The following is a 24899-nucleotide window of genomic DNA, read 5'->3' as shown; positions in this document are numbered from 1 at the left end:
TCGATAAGGGCGCAACTAAAAGTAGCTTTTTAGGGTTGTTCGTGCACGTGTCGCTGCAAAGCAGAAAAGTGCAACTCTCATTTTCTACGTTCATAATGACAGCGCAAACTGAAGAAACTGCTTCACTTCTATTGCCTGATGACCTTGCGTCAATTATTTTAGCTTTTGTTTTGCCTAGGTAGATGCTGATTGTTTTAAAAAAATCACAGCACTTGCAGAATATTATTTAGGCAAAACTGATATAACCTGGCATTTCCCATCAGTGTTGGAGTAAGCAATCCTGGAGCGCTAGCTGCAATCTCAGACCTTGGCAAATAGTTATCCGAGAGTTCAGATCTGCTGGAATATGCACAGTCCTCATTTCCTTTTTTCCAATATAATTAACTAATCTCATTTTCTTTTAACTTTATGCCATTTGGAGACCAATTAATTTTCTACTCTGTTAAATGTTATAATAACAATAACTTTATTTGTACAGAACTTCACAAACTCTTTGCAGTAGCAGCAATTTTAACCATGGGTTCCTTAACCTTTTGCATACAATTGTGCCCCTGAGATATTAGAGTGCAGTTTTGCATACTGTTAAAATAATTTCTCTCTTGTCTTTTGAACAGTGCCTAATGCCTAACATTTTTTGTTGCCAGTAATAACACACAGCTGCATCTGCAAGTAATAAAATGTTACTAGAAATGCCACAATGAATCATGTTTTAAATTTCCTGTTTGCTGAGAGCATATGATAGTAATAGTTGATAGAGTCCTACTGAGAGATAATTCTATAAGATATTAGTGAAACTGAGTCTCCTGTATAGTTGGGCTTCATAGTGTTTGCCAAAAGAAAAATACCTTTTTTTTCATTGAATACTTGGTTGTATATCATTAAATATACATATCCAGTTCATTTCTTGGACATTTCTTGAGTTGTAGCTTACAAAAGTGTCAGTAATTGCAAGTATTTTTCCGACAGACTGGTCAGAAACACACAAATATATATTGCAGATCTATTTATGTGTATGAGAACAGACCAAGCTTCCCCCCGTCTTGCAGTTCTAAAGAAATTTGTACCACTGTATTCAATTATTTTCTGTTCTTTAATGTGTTATCTTGCAGATAATAGTGCAAATACTCGTAACTGCAATTAAAAAGCATCTTGTTTTACCAGATTGCTTGAACTGTTTGGAAATAGAAATAGAAATTCCCCCTCCCCCCATTTGAAACCCCTCACATTTTAAAACTGACAAAGGAAACAGAAACATAAGACTGTTTTAATGTAAGAGGTCAGTAGAATAAAGGGTTCGGGGTTTTAAAAGGGGGGGTGTTTCTGGGTGTTTTCATTGGGCTCTTTTTAGATGAAGGCAACATTGCAATGTCTTCAAAAGTTCTTAGAATATAAAATTATGACAGAGGAAGAGATTGATATGGTGTCTTTTATCCAATACACTATAATGAGATGCTGTCAAAATAATTTCATGTCAGACTGTCACTTCGAGCTCCACTCAGTTAAACCAGCTCATCCCGTTCCCAAAGCATCAAATACGACCGTTTTGTCCAAGCTGCTGGCATCTCAGAGATACACAGACGGTGGCTTCTGCCATTGCCAACTGCAAACACTCATGTTTGCAAAAATGTCCACATGTCCACAGGTCTGGGGAGCAGTGGCATCAGAATACTGTCAGCCATTTTCATTTTGACTTTATGTGACTTACATGCACATTGTAACTGAAACATCTTATAGAAACTTGCATATGTGTGAGAAAAGTTACGTGCTGAAGTAGGTCCTCTATCTCCCGGGCATGCCAGAAGGCAAATACAGCTGTAACTGTGCTATTATAGGCTAATCTTTAATGTATTAATTGTGAAATAATGTCACCCATACAAGGCAGTCAAATTAATTTCTATAACATTTTTGTTTCTGAGCACTGGCCCCATTGTTTTTGTTGCTTACATGCAAATTTTTCATAACCAAACCTCAATGCATCTCTGAAACTTCCAGCTCAGACTGAGCAACTAAAATATCAAATACTGTAGGCATTTAATTAGTATTTTCTATTTACATCCTGTTGCTTGGGCAGCGGAGGAGATGAGCTGTTGCAGAGCTGAGATGTCTGAGAAGTATTATTCCCACCAGACACTCTGAGCAATTACGAAAATTAACTTAGCTCCATATTTGATGGTCCTTTTATTCTTCTGCAACAGACAGACAGACCACAATGCATGATGGTGTTGGCTGATGAAGGCAGTGTTTTCTCTACACTTTTTTTGGGAGTGTAACATTGCCATGTTGTAGTGTGTTAATAGTTGGTGTTTGCTTTGCCAGGGTTGAACTATAGAGAAGGTCAGAGGGAGTGTCTTTGTGGATCTAGAGAAAGGACATGGTAAGGTGTCAAGACACGAACTGTAGTTCTGTATGAGAGGTGTGTGAAGGTAGTGCAAGAAATGTACGAAGACAGCGAGACAGTGATGTGGTGTTTGTTAGGAGTCACAGATGGGTTCAAGGTGGGGTTGGGATTACAGTAGGGATCGCCTTGGAATTTGCAGTGGTGATGGACAGGCTGATAGATGAGGTCATAAGGTCACGAGTCCCCCTAGACTATGATGTTTGCAGATGACTTTGTGATCCATACGTATAGTAGGGAGCAAGTGGATAAGAATCTGGAAAGGTGGAGGTATTCACAGGGGAGAAGAAGTCGGCAGAAGAAAGAATACATGTCTCTGGATGACAGGGAGAAACAAACTGTGCACAAAAAAGGGTTGAAGACCAGAGTGCAGGCAGGTTGGAGTAGGTGGAGATGGGGGTCAAGGGTGATTTGTGATAGAAAAATAGCAACAAGGGTGAAATGGAAGCTTTACCTGCTATGATGTATGGTTTGGAGATGGTGATGCTGACAAAAGAGTCAGTTCTCCAGGTGCCAGAACTGTAGATGCTAAGATTTTCATTGAGAGTGATGAAGATGGAAAAGAAAGGAGTACATCAGAGGGCCAGCTCAGAATAAGCGGTTTGGAGATAAAGGTAGAGAAGCAAAGTTGAGGTGGTTTGGACATGTGCAGAGGAGCAATACACAGTGGATACACTGGGCAATAGATACTGAAGATAGAGCTGCCAGGCAAGAGGAAGAGAGGAAGACCTCAAAGGAAGTTCATAGAGTTCATGAAGTGAACAAGGGGATGTAGAGGGTTGGTGTGACAGAAGCTTAAATGTAGCAACTGGAAGAAGAAGTGTAGTTGATGAAATTAATAGGTGATGTGGAATAAAGCACTGTAATGAGCTGATTTACTAGTTAGTGTACAATGTAGGAAACAGGAGGTCACTTCATGTATAGCCTGGTCTGTGAGACTGAGGCTGCTTAATAACAAGAACAAGCCATACATGTATTCTTAAATGCAAACGTTTCCCAAATGTTCCTGTTTCTGCATAACTAGGCCCAGATGTATTATCCTGGAGTTCCACTGAGATTTTTACATTTTCACCTTGTAGAAAAATATTTAGAAAATAAAAAGAAATTTCTTAATCTAGCTTGGCTCATGAGTGGATCATCGCAGTTTGATGATACGGTATACAAACTGCTTTTAGTCACAGTTTTCAAATTTCATGCACACAAATTTTCTTCACCAGCGTTACAGCAGAGTTACATTCTTTGAACCTTAATGCTGTGCAATATAATGTGTAGAACAAAGTCAGAATTTCTTACGGCGGCGGTTTAAATGGAAGTCATAACTTTCTACTTTTTAAACTATATGATTTGCACTGTATGTTATTCACTCGCTTCTATTTTATGATTAAAAAAAAGAGCTGCAAGTTTAAAATACGGCAGACATAATGTCTGGAAAAGAGCTTTAATTCTTTTGCATGTGTATCTTTTGTGCTCTCATTCAGATGCACAGCATGTGGATAATTAGCCTTCTCCACTGATGAGACTTTCAGGGGAGGCAGGTTATATACTGCCTCCTACTGCTATCAGAAAAAACTTCTGTTTATAATTATTCAATTAATATGACTGTGTCTTTTGTTTCTCATATTCATATGTATAAGAAGCATGTACGGCTATCTTCTTGGCAGGCAGAGGATGCATAAACCATTTAGCCACGGACACTAGTGTCTGTGTGAAAGGTGGCAAGTTAGCCTGTTATCGTAAGCACAGCAAGTTGTCATGCGATATTGCGTTTAATGTGTCTATGAAATGTCACATTGCTATGCTCCCCAAAGATGTAACTCACCGATATTGCAGCTAAAACACTTTTCATGATGTTCATTTGAAGAAAAACACCAGTGGCTGACATTGGGGACCTTCAACAAAAGAGGGCACATAAAATTGCTCTTACTTTTCTTTTCTGAAAGGTACCAAAGGAGAGATTGGCTTTGTGGATGTGCTATAGTGAAGAGGCTTCTGTTGTTCTGTTTCCTACGTTTGCTGTTTGGTGGCAGTGTCCTGAGAATTGAAGCTGGTTGTTTTGACACGACGCTCTGCTTCACTTGCAGGTTTCTGGCTAATTAGGCCTTTCTTTTGAAAACCGTAAGTGTGCACACAGCAGCCTCACTGGCACAGACTGTAGCTCAGCTGTTAGATCCTCTGCCCTATCACCAAAGGTGTTAAAGAAATAATGATATAATGTAACAATAACAAAGCAATAGTGGTCATTTCTTGATTTAGAAGGTATGAAGACCAAAAACCCAACTTGGGTTTATTGGTATCTTAAACCATATTTTTTTCTTTAGCAAGTACATCAAGGCAAAGACCAAATCAGTGTTTGATTAGATGAAACACATAGGAGCAGGTAGCTGTTTCATGGCTTACAGGATTTTTGAGAAACGTACAATGCTTAACAAATTTCCTTGACCACCACCCATGTAAAGTTTATGCCACAGTTGCCCTAATGACTAAAATGTTATTTATGTTTCTATTATGAGTAGGCACAAGCTCTTTAGTCAGAAATAGATTTTTAATATTAAAACATAATAATTGTTTTTGTTCATGAACTTTCCAATTTACTATTTTACAAAATTAGAAGAAAGAAACAAATAGTAAAGCACATAATTATTTTCGATGATGTCGTCAAATTAGACTTATTTACCAGAAATTCTGAAATTAGATTTAGTGATTGACTGTTACGCTTAGGTAATTTAAAACTCCTCAGAGAAGATGAATGTGCTGTGCCTGTGTTTTTGACCAGCTTCTGAAATATCTGTTTTCTTGGTGGTCTAACAAATTTGTCGAGCAGTGTACGTGCATTAGATTGCATTTTTGACTTATAAATGTCGGGTAGGATACCTTTGTGAATGACGAATGATACAGAATGCACACAAACTCCTAACCCTCAACACAATTCTTGCTGTTTCATGCATCCTGCATCAACACTAATCGTCTCCACTTAGCTAACAATTGCAATATTCAATAATTACATCAGAAGGGAGCACCCGATGGAAGTGGGACATTAAACTTTGCAAGATATAACATTTCCATTAAATTGGAGCTTTTTTCCAATCCTTTTAGTACTGTATGATAGGTGTGATTTTTGGATTTTATACCACTGGCACCTGAAAAAGCTACAATCTCCACCCTATGATGCTTCCCCCCCCTCCAAACAGTAATGATAAAAGAAAGCTGCAGCAATCTCTAGTTTATTTTCCCCATTCATTCAACTTAGCTTCATGCCATACATTTCTCCTGGTCCTCCATGCCCTCCCTGCAGTGCCTATGCTCTGTGCTCCACAGTTTGAGAACCACTGCTTTAGACCAATCTGTCAGTATGTGCCAGCTGCCACTACCAAACATAAGGCAGTAACACATTTGCTTAAAAGCTGAAGCAGAATGTGCTCACTGCTGTGAAAATGAATGCAAACAATTCTCCAGTTGTAATGCATCTCAGTGCCTGCTCCCTAAAAGACCGTCTAAATGATGGAGCCTTTTAGTGAAATCAGATTTAGTCCTAATTGGATGACAGGCGCAGTGTGGACTCCCTCAGGACAGTGATGCACATACATGGGGGTGGATGAAATAACAAGCACACATTGCGCTATAATATAATGCCGAGCAATAAAAGTTCAACAAATAAAATCACGGGAAACTTAAATAGTTCAACTTGTTGTTGGTACCACGCTGGCAAACTATGAGGTGAGAGTTTGTGCTGCTGAGGAGCAAATGCAACAGCTGGTGTTGGATCAATCTGTTGGCACTGTTTATCTTTGTTAGTACCCTTGTGTTTGGCACTTGACACATTTTCTAGTGCTTGCGAGAAACTGTCCAGCACATAAAGGCAGAAATGCATTACAAGTAATCCAGTAAGCCCCACAAGCAACCTTGTTTGAAATGCAATCACTGCCTGGATTATGGTCACAAAGAAAAATTTTTGAGTGAAGGGCATAGTGGTGGTCAAGATGGATGATAGTCTCAAAGCATGAAACTCTAGAGAATACTGAATTTAATTTCAGTTATGTGTTAACAAGCTTGCTGAGCTTTGTGACTGAAAACACTCCACTGGTTTGTCTTATGTTCTATTAGTTCATTTGTCTGAAAATGAATGATCATTTAAAAAAGTCAACATTTTTCTGACCCGTATGATGATGGTGTGATGAATTTCTGCTGTTGCTTAATCCACAGAGAGCCACATTTCCTGTAAACGGAAAACCGAGTAACATATTCAGTTTACTGAAGTGGCTTACACGGCCGTGGGGCCATGCATTTCCACCAAATGCTGTGGGAATTAAAATTACCTAGTCTATATCTGTATAGATATTCAGCTTGATGTTTTTTCCCCCAATTCAGATCTAATGTGCTTTCAAAGTGTTCCTTTAATTCTTTTGAGCTGTATATAGCCTGAGCAACAAAGCAATGCTAGAGTCAATAATATACACGTTACTTTGCCTGATTTTCCTTTTTGGTGGTGGTGGGGGGGAAGGGTGTAAAACTGGTTATTTGAAGTGGGAAGAAGGCAATACATAAATCAACACAAGAATCTTTTTTCTTTTCTTTCAGTGAGAATTACCAAAGCCTCTTAATTACCCAGAATTCACATTGATTCTCAGTGAAATGGAAACACTAATAGGAACTTCTTCTCTCTCTCTCAGAGCTAAAACCACTGGAGCCCTTTAAAGGGTCTCTATCTAAGAAATGTCCTGCTGCTTTCCCAGAAGGAAGATTCAGGCTATGCAGCCTGTCACGATCTTCAAACATGAACAAAGACAGAACCGGCGGGGCTAGTGCCACCCCATGATATCTCCTCAGAACACACAGCACAAGAAATGAAAAATAAAATTAAGAAAAAACCCCCCAAAACAATTATATTTGGAGTAATGCTCTACAGGAGGCATCTGGGATGCTAGATTACACTTTAGTTTTCACCCAGGTACAAAACAGATGAGGCCTGTCACTAATTTGCTTTTTTCAGCATAATATAATGATGATATGGGGATAGGTGGATGATTTCACTGTCTTAAAAAAAAGGTAAGTGGTGAAAGGTGAGTTTATTCTCACATTTTCACTTAAGCCCAGTTTATAGATTCAGAGCAATATTTGATAACGGTGTGGCTTAAGTGGTTGTCAAGATAGGTAATCAATTCTGGCTTTTGTCCCAAGGATACATTGACCCTTTTTGTGCATAATTGTTTGTCACAGAAGCACAAAAATCAGCTTTTGCAATCAGCACCCCTATAAGGAAAAAGAAGATAAAGAATGGGAAAGAGAGAAAAGCTAAGTAGACAAACAGGCTGTAGCTTCTGATTTTTTCAAACCCAGAGAAATATTAAGGCTTTCAAAGTAGCATTTATTTCCTTCCTTCCTTGTTTGGCTTTCTAACATTGTTGATGGGCATTAGGAGGAGGAGGCAGGGCATCTGACTGGGCGCTGTTGCAGTCCATTGACTGTTTTCTTCAGAGGGAAAGGTCAGAGGATACAGTACGATGGGGCACCTGCTGAAGGTAATCATTAATAAGCCCGCTGTCCTGTCAGCAGCCGCTGGCTTTACCAGATGTGTTCTGCTAAAAAGAAGGAAATGTGTCAGAAGTGCCCTCACATCATTATTATACTAATTGGCAGTTCTAAGCCAACAATCAACATGGATGCTTTATGATACAGCTAACAAAATTTAGGGAATGTTTGACTTGTGTTAGCTGCACATTGTACATTTGACCATTGTCAGTGAAAACCGGATACCACAGAGTTTATTGTTCACCAGGAATCTCTAATTTAAAGCTTTATGTCAGGTTTCCAAGGCAACCCTCTTTCATACACTGAACGATTACCAAGGACAGATCTTTATATTTGAAACCAAGTTGTTCCGCAGGTATAATATTACAACATGGTTCTGCAATGGCTTTAAGATTAATTGCAGTGTTATATGTTATCATGTATTTACAGCAACTTAGGGTTTTGCAACTGATTTTAAAAAATCGTCTTGTTGAAATAAATCATTTGTATTCATGATTCTGTTTTTGCCACGTGACACTATTTAACCTCTCCTCCCTTGATCACCTTTCTCGAGCCACTGTACTCCCACTGCAGCTTCATGCAAATCAGGCCCCTGTCCTGCAGAGGAGAAAAGGTGGGAAACCAAATTGGATCGAATGTAATTCAGTTCACCGAGCAGGGAATGAATCGATAATGCTGAGAAATGGCTTTCGGAGGACTGAGTGCCCACCTTGGGTAAGAGGTTTCTTCTGTTTACAGCACAACCTAGGATTGCATGCTTATGTATTTTACGATAGGTTAATCAAGAATCCCAGTACTTTCTACTTCACTGCTGACATCTCTTCTTGAGATGCTGGCTGTGCAGCACTTCAGAAAATGTCTTGCCTGTTTGATAGTGTGAAAGGTCGGCTTGAATGGTCTTTCCACTGATTTGCATTCTCTTCTTGTAATGTATTCACTGAAAATAGCTGAGCAAACAAATTGGAATAGTTTGTATTTACTCTCAGCGACATCAAACCATTTATAAGCAACAACGTTTGCATACTTGCACACACAGATCATGAATATGCACTCAAAATTAAATTTACTGCTGCATTGTTTCGTCTGTTGCATTCGCTTTTTTAACACCCAATCATACAAACACATTCACACATGAATGCTCCTACAAATACAAAGAATCAGAATAAGTATGGCTCCTGCATCATTTGTAAAATAACATCACTAGATTGTGTGAGTTTGCTTTTGTTTCTCTGCCCTCAAACTTTGCAATTCCACTATCTATTTTATCACCGTGTTGCCTATGTCAAATCAAGCACACAATTCAGCCCGTGCTGAATATGCATGTTTTGATAACAGCGACCGATTATCTCACAGTCGGTGTAAGAGCTTTGCTGATGCCAATACTCTGCAGACGCTGCACTAGCTTGTCAAATTAGGACATATTTTGTGCAGATTTGACTGATGTATTTGAGAGTCATCAAAATCAAAGCTAGCAAAAAGTAAAAATAGTTAGCATGTTGAAGCATGAGGTGGTGTCATGCAGACACCCAGAAGGAATAAATAAAGGAGACTTAACTGATACACAACACGTGTTCTGCAGACTATAAAAACAGGATCACAAGATATTTCATCACTCCTCTTGCTTCTCAAACCATCTTTTTGAACATCCTTAAAAATCTGAAAAGCGTCAGAACCAGAACAGTCAAGTATGCAAGCTGCACTTGCACAGAGGGTGGTTATTAATGTGCTATTTTTATTTTGTCACTTTAAGGTATACTTTGAATCTTAGCTGGTTTGTGACACTGACAGCACCCCTATTGGAGCTCTTTTTTATTACTATGCAATTATGTATTTTTATCACTTAAAAAAACCAAACACGTGCTCATAAAACCAAATTCCTCTGAGCTATGTGGGACTGGTTATGAAGTACCAAATCTTGACTTTTCTCTTTCATATAACAACAAAAAGAAAAAAAAGAAAAGGAAAAAATGAATAGAGACAAAATAATGAATACAGACACTTCCATTCAGGGAGAAGGGATACTACAATGCATAAATTACTCAAGCCAGTGCTCATCACTGATTGGACATTTCTGACAAACTTCTTCAGTTAGTTGTGTGTCTACAGATGGGTGACAAATCAGAAGAAGACACCAACATTTGCACCAAGCAATACTGTGTATCATAAGAAGAAGGTGGGACAACCACACACTACCAGAATAGCTTCAGGATATTCTGATAAAGATTATATTCTCATCTTATTTTAAGATTGTCTAAATTATTATTATTATTATTATTATTATTATTATTATTATTATTATTATTATGTTATCATCAACAAATAATTTAGTGATGCCTCATCCCCTATGCAAGGGGCGATTACCATCTTAGAGGAGACACTCTCATCAGGGTACAAATGCTTCAGCATATAAAGTCCTGTACAAAAGTCATTGGCAACGCCTTATTTCTTTAAATTTCATTTCTAGAATATAGTTCTGGTTTTAGATTTGAAGTTCTTTTAAAGTTTCTCTATGGACATTGGTTGTTTTTTCACTCATTTTCATTTTAAGAGGAACTGGTCTTTTACTTTAAATTCTATCTATAAGCACTTTGTTACCAGCAGCCTGTCACAAAAACATCATTTGTTCCCATTTCTTTAGCTGAATCTGCAAAGAATGCTAATGATAACATAGTTTGACAGTCATAATGAATGCAATTTTGTTGTTTTACATGTACAATGTCAATAAAGGGCTAATCTATTCTGTTGCATCAGCAACGCAATTCCCTGAAACTTGGCATATTTTAGCATGTTTTGCTAAAAAGAAACAAAAAAAAAAAAACGAGAGAAAACTGGACACATGGAGGACTAAAATATTTAAGTGGCATACCTAAAAAGCTATCTTCAGTAGATGAACAGTAGCTGAAAGTCATGTGTCAGGTTTTTGTTGGATAAATTCAGCCTGACAGGACGTGAGAGAAGTGTCTGGCTCTTCAGTTGATTCATCGAAGCCTCATCAGATATGGTCTCAGTGGAAAGGTGGATGTCAAGAAGCCATTCTTAGGCAAAAGAGACAGAGAAAGAAAAGGTATGTCAAATTGCATAAGAACTGAAAATTATCAATCAATCAGTTTTGAAAGTTTTGCCAAAAATTGTCATCAGTATGTATAGAGAAGAACAGGAGAGAGATACAACAGTGTCTGCAGCCAGCTGTAAAACACAGTGGAGGCTCTGTCATGGTTTGGAGCTGCATTTTAGCTGGTGGTGCTGGGGATTTTGTCTTAACACAGAATAGTACGAATAGTAGTTGGTCCCACATGCAGTACCATCTGGAAAGCATTTGATGGAAATCACATGATCTCCAAAATACTGCCAAAGCTGTAAAAGTATACCTGGACAGAAAAAACACACACAACAGAACAGTTTCAATCATTAACTGATCTCCTCAGAATCTGGACCTCAACATTATTGATGCAGTGTGGTGGTGTAATACAAATAAGCACTTCTGAGGGGGCAGGTGAACACAAAACATCTTGTGGAGCAATAGTCCATCCATATCATCCATACCATCATACTATTAAAAGATACAGGTCATACATAATCAAGGGATACTAAAACACTCACAACACTTATATACCCTATGTAAGCCAGATGCACCTTTAGGTTGGGGCTTTTATTTAAAATACCTGTGACTGTCCATAGGTTGTCAGTTGTCAGGCAACACCATGGCAAGCAGGGATCCATTAGCAGACCATTAGCATTTTGTTTGAAAAATTCCTGGCTGGGTTTCTGCTTAATTTGGATTGGAAGTGAGAGGAGGCGGAGAGAACGGAAGGGAAAAGGAAGTCAAATAGACAGGTTGATGTACAGAGTAAGGGGGGGAACGAAGACGGGGAGAAACAAAAATTAGCTTTTCATCTCGTGACAGCAGCAACTCAAAGAGAAAGAGGGGGAATAGCCAAGCTGAGAGAACGGAACAGCTAAAAGATGCAAAGTGGGAGTTACAAAGACTTGGAAATTTGCCGGGGGGATCAAGAGAGACACATAGTGGAAGGTGGGCTGCAAAGAAGTGAAACGAAGCAGGGCACAGTGACAGAAAAAAAAAAGACATCAAGGTATAAGAGCAGAAGGAGAGGAAGTTAGCTTCAACCTTGTACACATTAAGAATGACTAGTGGAGGAGGGGTGTAATTAAAGTTTCATTAAGTGACACTAACATTAAATAAAAGCCGGTGCAATTAAAGTGTCTCTGTTATGTAAAAAAGTTTTCTTGTAGGCGACTGCCAAACCTACTGAGAATCAACACCTAGCTGCTGTAGCGATACACATATTCAGACAGCATGGTTGTTCGCTATTGGCTGTTATCAAGTCTCTGTAAACGCTCCAACGTTTCCAACAAGTAAGATGCTCAGGGTGAATTAGCAAACAGAAAAAGTAAAAGTAAAAACACCTAGAGATTTTTCTCTTAATTTTGTGATCGATATAGCCAAATTCTTTTGTTTTTTGTGAAGAATGTCTTTAGAGATCCCAAACTATGCAGGACTATGTTGCTCTATTAGTCTATTATTTAAAGCAACAAAACAGCAAACAAACAAAGAAACAAAACAAAACAAACAAACAAACAAAAAAGACAGTGGGCTAAAGAAAACCAGGAATAAAGAATTAAAAAAAATTACATTCCTGTTTTTACTGAGTTGCAATTTTTTATGATGAAAAAAATTAAAATAAATAAAGAAAAAATAGCATGATCCTGAAGTTTTGTTTTCAAGAATGATTGGCCAATCTTCCCACATTTGTAGTAATGAGTTTATGAGTAATGCCATTTACTAGTTATAGCCATGCATTTTGCTCGTTTAGCCATGGACATATCTAATGGCACTTGAAAGCACTTATGATGGACATAAAGACAGATGTACCCAGTGACTCAAGTCAGCATACCCAAGGAGAGCTGTGTTGCCCTTAGCAACACTGTCTGCTGTTCTTCTCTTTACCCATTGAGAGGCCTCCATGATAAATAAGTATGTCCTACAGCATGGCTGGGACTGGCTAGCTGCCTTGCTTTCATGTGACCAAGCTCCACAAGGAGCGCAAAAAAAAAGGAAAAAAAATGGATAGAGGGGAGAAAACAATCAAAGTAGAGGTACTAAGAAAGTTAGAGAGAAAACAAAGGAGAGAGAGGAACAAAGTATAGATGAAGGGTTGGAAATAAACAACATTTAAGTTCACTGCAGCTACAGAGAACACAAAAGAATGAATTGGAATTTAATGGATTGGTCATACACACGTAATCTGATGCAGCATTGGCAGTGGCCACCAGAGAGTCTCAGCGCAATTAGAACGGGTTTTGGGGCACTGATTTTCTGATAGATGGCTACTTAGAAGCCCTATACCTCCTGAATAAGAAACTCAGGGCAGTGTCTGGGGATGTTACATCAATGCAACTCACGTAACATTCTGAAAATAGAGAGGGGAATGGCGGTAGGGGGGAACTGTGGTATTTGGATTAAATCCACTGATGTACAAGGCACTGAGCGAACATAAGCAGCCGCTGCAAAAAGAAAGGCATATTTCATATGCTACTACACAGCAGCTCCGGGTTTTTTTGTATTAAAAATATCTTTTTAATCAGTACTTATAAATGCAGAGTTTAAACGGTTTTATGAAGATCTGTATAAATCTGAGCAAGGGGTCGATGGTACTGTCGAGCCCTCAAGTGTTTACAAAATAATAAGACCCCTGGACCAGATGGATTCTCAGCTGATTACTATAAGGCCTTTTCTAACAAATTATTGACACCACTTACAAATATGATTAAAGAAGCCTTAGAAAATAAGAAATTACCGGAATCACTGGAAAATGCAACAATTACATTATTGCCAAAGCCGGGCAAGGACAAACAGAGATGTGACTCTTATAGACCACTTAGCCTTTTAAACGCAGATTATAAAATATTATCTAAAATAATTGCACATAGATTGGAAGACATTATGCCTAAGATAATAAATGCCGATCAAACAGGCTTCATTAAAAACAGACAGGGAGCAGATAATGTGCGGCGCCTGCTCCACATATTGAATGCCGCTCAAAAAAATCAAGAACCATTGCTAATAATTTCCATGGACGCTAATAAAGCATTTGACAGGATTGAACCAAACTTTCTATTTCAGACAATGGAAGCCATGGGCTTCGGAGAAAAGTTCACCCGCTATGTTAGGATACTTTTTAACGCCCCCAAAGCCAATATTATAACAAATAATGTGCTTTCTGACACCCTCTCCTTAACCAGAGGCTGTAGACAAGGCTGTCCAAGTTCTCCCTTGCTCTTTGCGATTGCGATCGAGCCACTAGCAGTGGCCATTCGTACTAATGTTGCTATATCTGGAATCAAATTCGGTACAAGTGAACATAAACTTTCTCTATATGCAGATGACCTCCTACTGTATATAACGGACCCTCTCAAGTCAATTCCCTCATTAATGAATTGTCTTAAAGAATATAGTGCAGCTTCAGGATACAAGTTAAATTATACTAAAAGTGAGATTATGTCATTAAATATACAAGATAATCGTGTTAGAGCTCTTACAGATCCATTACAGTGGTGTAACAATGGATTTAAATATTTGGGCATACAAATTGGTAAATCTGAGGATAAAATATTCAAAATAAATTATATTAAACTGTTGGAGCAAACTAAACTTAATATACAGAGATGGATGGATTTTCCATTATCCCTTATAGGGAGAATTAATGTTGTTAAAATGAACATTTTGCCTAAGTTTACCTATTTATTTCAATGTCTCCCTATAAATGTTCCAAAAAGTTTCTTCAAAGAATTAAATAAACTTATAACCTCCTTCATATGGCAAAAGAAAAACCCAAGAGTTAAACTCTCCTCATTACAGGCCCCTTATTCAAGGGGAGGACTCAACCTACCAAACTTTAGGAATTGTTATCTGGCCTCCCAATATCGATCAATATTGATCTGGTTATATGCAGAGAGGAGTGAGGTTCGATGGGTTCCAATAGAACAATATGAGGTGAATCCCATATCATTAAAAGACGTCCCATTTCTAGGTACGAAAAAATGTTTATCTAAGCTCACAAATAATTCGATAATATTAAACACCTTCCGTGCCTAGCAGGAATCCCACTCACTTCTAAAAATAAATATTTCTTTTCTTAGAAGGACACCACTATGGGGCAATCCTGATCTCTCCCATCATATTTCCGACTCCATATTGCGGGGATGGAAGGATAGAAATATTCGAACTGTTGCCGATCTATATAATAATGATACATTTATTGACTTCCAACAACTAAAGGAAAAATTCAAACTTCCAGACCAAAATTTTTTTAAATTTCTACAAATAAGAGACTGGATCAAAGAAAAAACTAAAGGAACATTCCCTGAGATTCCTAAAGAAAGTCCTTTTGAAACGCATCTTTGCACCAAACCATGGAAGTCAATAAAAGGAATAGTATCTTCAATATACACTATTATTAATGAAAAATTACCTGACTACAACAAAACGTCACTGAAAAGAAAATGGGAGGCAGATCTGGGCTATGTTTATGAAGAGGTAGAATGGTACCATCTAATGGAACAGGCACAGACCATGTTAATTTCTACAAATCATAGACAAATGCAATTTAATATATTCCACAGGACATATTATACACCTTACAGATTACATAAAATTGATATTAATTACTCTCCCAAATGTTTGAGATGTAAGGTGATAGATGGTGATCTCCTTCATATGCTGTGGAATTGCCCAGTAATAGAGGAGTTCTGGAGACGGACTACTGAAATAATTTCAAGGGTAATTGGGATCCAAGTCGAAATGGACCCAAAACTATGGATTTTAGGTGATATAGATTCTATAAATGTGGATTACCACAAGAAATATTTTATTTTACTTGCGAGTACTGCAGTTAAAAAATTATTCTGACACATTGGAAATCTGAAAATTCTCCAACACTGAGATGTTGGATTAATGAGTTAGCATCCTACTGTACACCTGAGAAGATATCGCATAGTGTAAAAGGGAAATACTGAACCTTTAAAAAAATTTGGGGACCATTTCTTTCAGTATTACCGTCTTTGGACTTGACAGAATATAGAGATGATGTAAATTCCTCTGGGTTTACCCTGAATTGATCCTTGGTTAGGCCCTTCTGATCAGAATTCTTGAATGTTGTGCTGATTCTTGTGTATAGACGGGTGTAAATATGGGCTGTTTGTATACACGAATGTGATGAAGTTGAGAGCCATACAGGGGTAAAGGGGTGGGGGGATGGTGGGAGGGGTTCACACGATATGTTTTTCTTTTTTTTTTTTTTCTTTTTTTCTTTTTTTTCTTTTTTTTGTTTCCTTTGTTTTTTTGTTTTTTTTTTGTTTTTGTTTTTTGTTTTTTGTTTTAAATTTCTGTAATTACCAATACTGTTACTATTATAATTATTATTTTTTATTATTATTATTAATACGCCCGTATTTTCTGTGTTTGGTCCTCAGAGGGTGGAGGCTATGTTTGAAAGATAAAGATACTAGAGTGTGTTCCTGAGAATTTTTTTTTTTTTTTTGGTCATAATGGCCAGTCAAGCTTTGGCTAGTTGATGATACCTACTCTGTCCCATAACTGTAAATGTCTTTTATTGTTTGTTTCTGTTTGTTTGTTGTTCGTTTTCAATTTAAAAAATGAAAATAAAAAGTAAAAAAAAAAAAAAAAAAAAAAAATCTTTTTATACAAAACTTTAGGTTTTTTCAGTGAAGGAAGGTTCATTCAACCTCTACAGGGAACAGTTCTTAGACCTACAGCGGAACATTTGCAACACCTGCTAGAAACCACAGCCTTGGGTTTCTGTAGCCACTTACATTATCCATTTTTGTTTTCTTCTTCTACATTTTTCCAACATAGTGAATGTGAATCATTAAGTGTAATTCTCAACCTTTTCTGATTTATCTTCTTCACAGGTCCTGGGCAACTGGGCCAATTTATTAAATGGTAGATATATTGTGCCCACACGAAAAGAACACTATTAATAATAGGAGCCCTGCAGGAACTGATGATGTTTAGCAAAAACCTAACAGATGACAGAAGTCATGGTTTTTGCTGCTTCATATAACAAAAAACCAAACAAACCTAGCACTCATTCATTCACTCAATGGAAATTTATCTGGAAATATTTGATGTGAACCATTTGTGAGTGCTGGGTTTCAGAGGGCATGTTGGAATTGTGCACCAAAATTTGTTTTTCTAATCCATTGAGTTTTAGAGTACATGCTGTGCAGTTTTCTGCAAGTATTTGGTTTCCAACTTGGGACACAAAGAAGAGAGAATTGACCACCAATAGGGGAAAATATCTAAGATATTTTGGATGCCCTGGGTATTTTACTTTTCAGAAACAGTGTCAATGCTTCAATGACAAGTGCAGATACTTTTTTATGAGGAAAAAGAATCAAAACTAGTATTAACCTCCTAAGACCCGAACTCTTCCACGGCATGCATTTTTAATTTCTCTTTGATATTTGGGCATATTGGGACCCGATGAATGTAAAAAGAAAGAATTACCAGTTTTTTGGGTTTTTTTTTTACCTTATTTTTGTTTTTAGGAAAAATAAGAGCCACATATGTGGATATTCATTTAAAATTTTGATAGAACAGTAGCAGCATAATGTCCTCGTAAATGGATATCAGGCCCTTGTAGAGGAACATTGAGTATTTTGGTCTAAATAACCCAAAATGTGATGTCCACATATGTGGACGCCAGGTCCTAGGAGGTTAATATATTTATGATAAGGACTTTAAGTGGATGAGCAAAGATGGGGTGACCTTGAAGACCTTTGATGACTGGCCTTGGAAACTCTTCAAACTCGAGCACCATTTGGAGACGATTGATAGTTTATTGGCAGATATAGTATAATTCACATTGGCTTTATACTAAAGCTGCTTGCTTTCTTCTACCAACAATTCTTTCAATAGTTACCCCTAAAACACAGATTACTGCAAGTACTTACATTTTGCAGAGAAATAACTACTGGGGGCTGTTAGGTGCCTCTGATGCTCACATTACTGTGGAAGTACAGACATCATTACTACAGCTAAGCCACAAAACATTGCATTTTCCCCAAGAGACACCACAAAGTATGTTCAAGTTATATGATTTTAATGCCATAACATATTTCTTTTGAATTATGCTTGGCAGTGACAAATAAATAAAAAAAATTTTTCAAGCTCATTAGAAATATATCACTTCATCTGCATGTTTTGCTTCAACTGTATTGATATCACTCACAAACCTAAAGAAGACATCCTGAGTTCTCACAAATCATTTGCGTTATATAGACTCGGTGTGGATTGGTTTCACAGTGTGGTTTGTAGAAAAGCTTTAGACGAAACCATCGAAGATAGACTTTGGAATATTGAGGTCTGTGAGCAAAGCTTTCCTTTCAGTATGTTCTTTTAGATTTGAGCACAAAAACCACATTTCCCCACCTTCAAAATGTAAGGCTTTGTATGGGTTCATTCTCAAGTGCTGAGAAAGACAGCAACTGGACTTTTTTGGGGGTTGTTAAGATTTTTCCCTCTCATCCAAGAAGCTTCCTCAGTTCTAAAACAGCTGACGGAGGCTCCTAGTTTTTTTTTTTTTTCTTTCAGAACTGAGCAAGCCTTTTGGACGAGAGGTGAAACCTTTTTACAACCCAAAAGAAGTACAGTTGCCTTCTTTTTAAGGACTTGAGGCTACTGTGACCAGGATGACCTAGAGCCTACACAGATGTCTATTATGTATCCGAATTATTCAGATATGTGGGTGGAAGATTGTGTGTATGTGCCTCAATCTGCTTGTGGTTTAACTGAAAAGTGCTCCAAAACTGTTTTCAGATTTGCAAGTGTATTGAGATTTTTAGTGTAGATACACTTGCAAATGTGAGCATAGATATAACAACTGATCTATGTGCGTGTCGCAGCCAGGAAATTTTGAACATGAATTTCATGGATTTTAGATTATGTTTCCAGCTTTTGTTTGTTTATTTATTTTCCACACACACACATATACATGTGCATTTTTGTTTCTGGAATGAACTTACTTAAATGTGCGTGTGTCACCCATGTCACGATCCTGGGTCTTTTGACCCAGCGTTTTGAGTTTTAGTTTATGTTTAAGCCCTTCAGGTTTTCTAAGTTCATTTTTTATCATGCCTAGGTTGTTCTAGTTCTTTGTTATTAGATTCCCCTTGTGTTTTCCACCCCTGTTAAGTCTCCCTTGCCCTTCATGTGTTTCATGTCTGCGTCTTATGTTTCCTGTTTTATTTTGAAGAGGTCTTGTGTTCCTGTGTTCATCGTGTCTAGCTTTACTCTTCCACTGGGACATCGTTATGTTCATGTGTGTCAGCTGTTTCCCCCATGTGCTCCCACTTCTCTCATTAGCCTCCTGTGTGTATTTAGTCTGTGCCTTTTCATTCAGTCTTTGTCGGATCGACTGTGTTGCTCCCATACCAAGTCCTGTGTTCAGGTTTTCATATATATATATATATATATATATATGCTCATCATCATCATCATTGCCATGTTTAGAGTTTTGTCTGTTTTTCTGTTTTTCATAGTTCGTGCTTCCTTTCTAGTTTACCCAGTTTAGGTTATCGCTTAGGTTGCATTGTTTTTGCCCTTTTATTTTGTACTGTTCTGTCTGCCTTAATAAACAGCCCATCATCAGTTAAGTTTGAGTTTTAGAATGTCTGCACCTGGGTCCACTCTTCAAACTCCACGCAGTTTGCCTCGGCAAACTGTGACATCCATGTATTTCAATGTACGGACCATGTATGGACTTGGTCTGAACCTGAACCAGCTCAGACTTGTTTTGTGCTTATTGGGGATTCTATACATCCTTTTAAAGTCAATGAAGCTGACTAAAAACATGAAGGATAACTGAATGGGTGCAGGTGTGAATTTCTGTAGCAGGAAGAATTATGAGTTCTGAGGAGGCCAATCCACGACTGATTTTGTTCCATTGTGTAATTTTTCTAACTAGTTACTCTTTTACTGCATTGGCAGTGGTTTTGGGATCACTGTCGTGCAGAAAAATGAAGCTGTTGCCCATAAGAAGCTTTTCAGAGGGCACTGGATGGTAGATCAAAATCTGACAAGTTCTTTTCTGTGCTCATAATTTCATCATTTTTGACAAGATTCCCGACACTACTGTCTGAAATTTACCCCCAGAACCATGACAGAGCCTCAAACGTGTTATACAGTTGGCTGAAGGCACTCACTATCTACTTCCTGACCTCCTCCATGCATATTGATAAGTGACAAGTGGATAAACAAAAATGAGTGAGAAAGCAGTTAATGTCCAAAGAAAAATTTAGAAAGACTTGCACAGAACTATTGCACAAGATCACATTAAAAAATGAAAAGAGTGTCTGCTGCTTGAAAAGACAATAGAAAGAAAAGACAATTAGCTCAAGACTTTTTCTCAATAATGTAATTGCTCATAACATGATAATTACATGGACTTTATTACTGAAGAATAAATTAAAGTTCCCCTTGAGCTGGACATTTATTAATTCCCACCTCTCTGTGCAGTTTCTGTTGAAGCTTAAACGTACAATTGTAAAATAGCCAGTAAGCTTATTTTGTATATTATTGAGCGTACATAGCACTTATATATAGAAACAAAACTTCACTGAGTCAGTACTGCAGTTATGCATTAAAATTGTATCTTTTGTGGGCCCTTACATCACTGAAGGACTTCCACAGGAAATTAGTAATTCAAAGAACCGTATCAAAAGCTGTCACTCTTTCAAAGAACAGCCAGATGGTGAATATATGAGCTGATGTCCAGGGAATGTGTTCTCCTACACCAAAATGGCTCAAGGACACAGAATACACAGCAAAACACAAAACAGAGCATTGTTTTATGGGGGAAAAAATGAAATAAAACAAATAAAAAAATTATCTCCTCCCTTTAAAACAAATGAGAAAATAGTGATGCTATAAAAACACTTGAATTGCATAATTAAAATGACAACAGCACAGTGCGGTATGAAGGAGAAGGCCATGGCTTTGACCACCATGGTTCACCACTAATAGAGGTTTGCAATCACAAAAAGGTCATTTCATTGTGTCCTGGTGAGGCAGGGGCTCTTTGAAGGGAGCAATTACAGCATTCACTGCTGCCAGGGCCCTGACTTATTTCTCTTCAGAGAGTGTGCTGTACACATAGTCCATTTTGCTTTTGTCCCATTTACCATCATTCTGTCTTCACATGCTGTTCTGAGCTCTTGTTACGACTGCTGTGGCTTCCAGTACAAAGACCTAATTACAGTAATGGCAAGGGATAAACAGATAAACAAGCAAGCAGACGAACTGCATGCCATGAAGGCAGTTTGATAATATGTAAACCTCCCACACTGCTTGCATAAAATCCATTCCAACCAGGCAGTTAGCTAGTCAAGGAAACCAGCTAAAGGCTACACCAAAGCAAATTAAAAATAACTATTAATATGATGCGGCTCTGTGAAATTATTCAGGAGATGTCCAGCAGTCTCATAAAACAGGCCATTAAAATTAAATAAAATGTAATTCAAATACATTTTTGAACTAGAGTTTGATCATGTTTGAACATCAGCATGGATGTGTATGTGAGGTGTGAACATATTCTAAGCATACCCAGTGAGAGTAGCTCTAGGCTGAATACTCAATGGGTGACTAATGAAAACTTGTTTTACCACCGTTGCCTTGGATATCTGGATGTAGTGCTTTAGCGTGACTGTTCATCGTGCCCATCGTTTAACCATGGTACCCTGGCTCTACGAAGAGAGCTTGGTGCAGGTGTTAAAGAAGGATGAGGGAGATCTAGGAATCTTTTGTTGCCCTTGATACCGCATAGTCCAGGATTATTGATCCAAGGAAAACCACTCAATCATGACTGTGTGCCTTCTGCAGAGCCAGCACAAATCCCTTGCTTAAAATTGGAGTCCCGAGCCCCTTTTCGTTTGTCAAACAAAAACAGACACCTAAATTGCACACACAGAGAGAAAAAAAATGTGCGTATGTGTGCATCCACAGCAATAAAACATTTATGGTCCACTCTTGCAAAATATTTTTAGTCTAGTGCTCATTTTTTTTCTCACCCAAACCACAATTCAAACAGATTTTAGGGTAAAGGTAAGACGATAGAAGCTGCACGAGAAGACAAATCGTACAAACGCAACAAATGTAACTACAGACTACTGTATGTGTTAGCTAACTGATTTTGATGCCTTCTGCTTAAAGGCAACCCAGAAGCAGGACACAAGGAGAGGTAGGGGGTTTATTAAAGGTTAAAACTGGTGGATTTGCAGATTGACTAAGCTTTGGTTTGCATTGCAAGCTGAAACCGGAGATGGCTGTCCTAGAATAAGGCTGGCAGAGTCAGAACTGGTGTTAGGTAATGGAGTCAGGCTGGCAGTTGGAGGTTAGCAGGAAGTGTGGCAGAAGGAGAGTGGGCAGGCAGGCAGAAGAACTGATGAAGTCGAGCAACTGGGAAGACATGATAAACCTTGACACATGGAGAATTAAGTTAGTGGGAGTAAACACACAAAAAAACCCAAACTTAAGTTACCATAAAATCTGACATAATGATCTGGGGAAGATTAGATTAAACACTCGGGCAGATATACTGCTGAGGCAAAAGAGGGATGGGATGCAGGCCTATTAATCTGGTGGTTGCTCCAGAACTGGTAGGAGTTGCCGCCCCCACATCTCAAGCCACATATAAGCACACGATGTGCTTTAATGCACTTATTTGTGTAGTAGATTCGTTTTAGGATTTCAATTCTGTGCACTTACTAGTGATGAGGTTTGCAGTATCTGACTGTGTTAGGTACTGCCTTTGGTGTATATTTGCAATGAACCATGTTTTACCATGCACCTAATTATTTTTCACAATGAACAATGACGGTGCGGTTACCTGTAATGCCTGGAAATATACCTGCTGTGTGCTGCTATATGTGATAATTAGCTGGCATTATCATCAGTAATGATAACACATTCTCCTTCTACTGACTAAAAATAATTTTATAGTGTGAATGCACCTATGGAACCAAAAATATCAAGTGTGCAGTCTAAAAGAGGGGAATAGAGAGATCAATAAGCAGCAGACTGGTAGAGAACATGACATTAATAGACTGGTGATCTATTTCCTGCCCAGTGCATCCCGGTCCAATTGCAAACTGGCATAGAAGACGATAACTTTTTATAAATGTACTTCTTTGTTAAGCTCAATGTATTTAAGCAATATACAGCGGATGCGCAGGCAGCTCAGTGCGCACTCGCGGAGCAGATTCTCCACACGGAGCGGACATTCCCGGACTCTCTCATCATTGCTCTTGGGGACTTTAACAAAGCCAATCTGAGCCATGAGCTTCCAAAATATAAGCAGCATATTAAATGCCCGACCAGAGAGGAGAGAACATTAGACCACTGTTACAGCACGATCAGCGGGGCCTATCGCGCGGTGCCCCGCGCTTCACTCGGACTTTCTGACCACGTCATGATCCACCTAATCCCCGCGTACAGACAGAGGCTGAAGCTCTCCAAACCTGTCGTGAGGACTAAAAAACTGTGGAGCAACGAGGCTGTGGAGGAGCTTCGCACGTGTTTGGAGACCACAGACTGGGACACAATGAAGGCTGCTTCTAACAGCTTGGACGAGTTTACGGACACTGTCACCTCCTATATCCACTTCTGTGAGGACAGCATTGTGCCATCACGCACCAGGGTGAGTTATAACAATGACAAACCCTGGTTTACTCCTAAACTCAAAAAGCTGTGGCTGGAAAAGAGTAAGGCGTTCAGAAGCGGAGACAGGGACTGCTACAGAGAGGCCAAGTACAGGTTCACTAAAGAAGTGGACATTGCCAAACATCAGCACTCTGAGAAGATGCAGCAGCAGATCTCAGAGAATGACTCGGCCTCTGTGTGGAAAGGTTTTAGGAATATAACAAACTACAAGCCTAAAACCCCCCACTCCACTGATGACTTGCTCTTAGCCAACACCCTTAACGACTTTTACTGCCGTTTTGACGAGCCATCAGGCAGCCTTCACACCTTCAACGACCCCAACAATAGAGGCACTTTGGAAACTCATTCCCCCACCTCTCCCCCCTCCATAGAGCCATCACCACCTTCAAACTGTTCACCTGCAACACCCGCCCCCTCACCCCACACAAAAGAGGATTTCACACCACCTCCTCCGACCACAACTCTTCATATTCATGAAGCAGATGTGAGGAAGCAGTTTAGGAGTCTGAATGCTCGGAAAGCTCCCGGCCCAGACGGTGTGTCTCCTGCCACCCTCAGACACTGTGCAAACGAGCTGGCCCCAGTGTTTTCTGACATTTTCAACTCCTCACTGCAGGCATGTCATGTGCCTGCCTGCTTCAAGTCCTCCACCATAATCCCTGTCCCCAAGAAACCTAGGATCACTGGACTAAATGACTACAGACCCGTGGCTCTGACATCTGTGGTCATGAAGTCTTTTGAGCGCCTAGTTCTCTCCCATCTCAGGACCCTCACGGCCCCCCTCCTGGACCCCCTGCAGTTTGCATATAGAGCCAACAGGTCTGTAGACGACGCCATCAACATGGCCCTACACTTCATCCTGCAGCATCTGGACTCCCCAGGAACCTACGCCAGGATCCTGTTTGTGGACTTCAGCTCTGCCTTCAACACCATCCTTCCAGACCATCTCCGAGGCAAGCTTTCCCAGATGAATGTGCCTGATCCCATCTGCCGGTGGATCACTGACTTCCTGACGGACAGGAAGCAGCACGTGAGGCTGGGAAAGAATGTCTCGGACTCCCGGACCATCAGCACCGGCTCCCCTCAGGGCTGTGTTCTTTCTCCTCTGCTCTTCTCCCTGTACACCAACTGCTGCACCTCCACCCACCAGTCTGTCAAGCTAATCAAGTTCGCAGACGACACCACCGTCATTGGGCTCATCTCGGACGGGGACGAGTCTGC

This window comes from Maylandia zebra, linkage group LG7 (genome assembly GCF_041146795.1).
Source record: "Maylandia zebra isolate NMK-2024a linkage group LG7, Mzebra_GT3a, whole genome shotgun sequence".
Lineage (NCBI taxonomy): Eukaryota > Metazoa > Chordata > Actinopteri > Cichliformes > Cichlidae > Maylandia > Maylandia zebra.
This window is presented reverse-complemented; position numbering follows the sequence as displayed.